Below are 1509 nucleotides of genomic sequence, written 5' to 3' on the forward strand. Positions count from 1 at the left end.
CCCGTTTTCAGTTTTTTAATCACAACAAATGGGCCTTCAAAATAAGCGCTGAAAATGTCAACATTAGAAATATACAATAACGTTGGAAAAAACATCAAAAAAGCACCCACAACATTGAAAAAGTGATAATAGTGTTTCATGGTTGACGGGAAGACAACACAAGGGTTAATATACAGCTGGAACCACTCATACAAATATCGAAATACAACTTGTTCTGGTACAGTGACTATTTTAAAGTTGGTCCTTATACCACATGTTAACCTGTGTGTGTGTGTGTGTGTGTGTGTGTGTGTGTGTGTGTGTGTGTGTGTGTGGGCTGTGTGGTGTCGTGGCGTGTGTGTGTGTGGGCTGTGTGTGTGGGTGTGGGTGTGTGGCTGGTGCTGCTTCCCCAGGAAGTTTCTTTTTTTTTTTGTCATTTATAGAGGTAGAGTATGTTGTACGGAGTCACTGGTTGCAGAGTGAACCGTGGTGAGATTTTAGATTGATGCTGCAAATTTCATCTTAGGCCGTTACGTGACTTTCTGTCTACATCCAATTCGCTACAAGTACAAAAATCCTAAGCCGTGGGATTTTTTCCCCCGGCTTGGGAGGCCTGTTAGGAAGGGAGAAGATGCGTGTTTGGTGTGGTGGTTTCGCTGTTTAGCGGTCTTCTAGTAGCCGTGTGTGTGTGTGCGTGCACATTGCTTCCCCAGAATGTTTCATAATTAACATGGCCGTCGCCCCCTCAGGCTTCCCACATCTGCGCTGAATCTGCCACCACTGATAAGCTTACACTCTACAGCTCAACCGTTCCCTGTGACTCTTTTATTTATTTATTTCTATATCTCTTGCTTCCCTCTGCTTTTTACCATCTGTGACAGATTCCTTTATTCCTCACCTGCTGCTTCTTCTTTTGAAGCTGCTCATGGGACAGAAATGTTAGTTCATTCAGTCAAAAGTGATATATCTCAACAACTAATGGATGGGCTACCATTTTAGATGATTCTGGATGAATTGTTGATCACTTCAGATCCTTAATAAAGAGCCACTAATGTCAGTCAATGGCTTTGCATAAATTAGGGGTTGTCACCAGTTCAAGATCCAATAAAACCTCCTTGAACCGAACATGCATTAATTTACAGAAAGTGATTGAAAGGGAAAAGATAAGTACATGTCTAATTTATTGGAATATTAGTTGTAGAGAGAGAGAACAACACTGGGAGCATCTGACTTTTGAATGACCACCTATTTCTCTGATTGGTTCTGCGATTTAAAAGTGTCCTGTGGGCTCAATATTAATCTAATGTAATAAGGTGTTTCCCACAGTTAGAGAAACTGACCAATCTCTCAGTGTTAGTCCGTCTGCAAAAGAGCAAAGATGTTCATACCTAAAAATATAATTCCAAACTCAGACCATAAAAGCACCATTTGTGTATCACATGTAACATGGGTTTCAGTTTGCTGTATTGCAACGTGTGTGTGTGTGTGACTGTGTGTGACTGTTTGTGACTGTGTGTGACTGTGTGTGAC

The sequence above is a fragment of the Etheostoma spectabile genome, chromosome 6 (genome assembly GCF_008692095.1).
Source record: "Etheostoma spectabile isolate EspeVRDwgs_2016 chromosome 6, UIUC_Espe_1.0, whole genome shotgun sequence".
Lineage (NCBI taxonomy): Eukaryota > Metazoa > Chordata > Actinopteri > Perciformes > Percidae > Etheostoma > Etheostoma spectabile.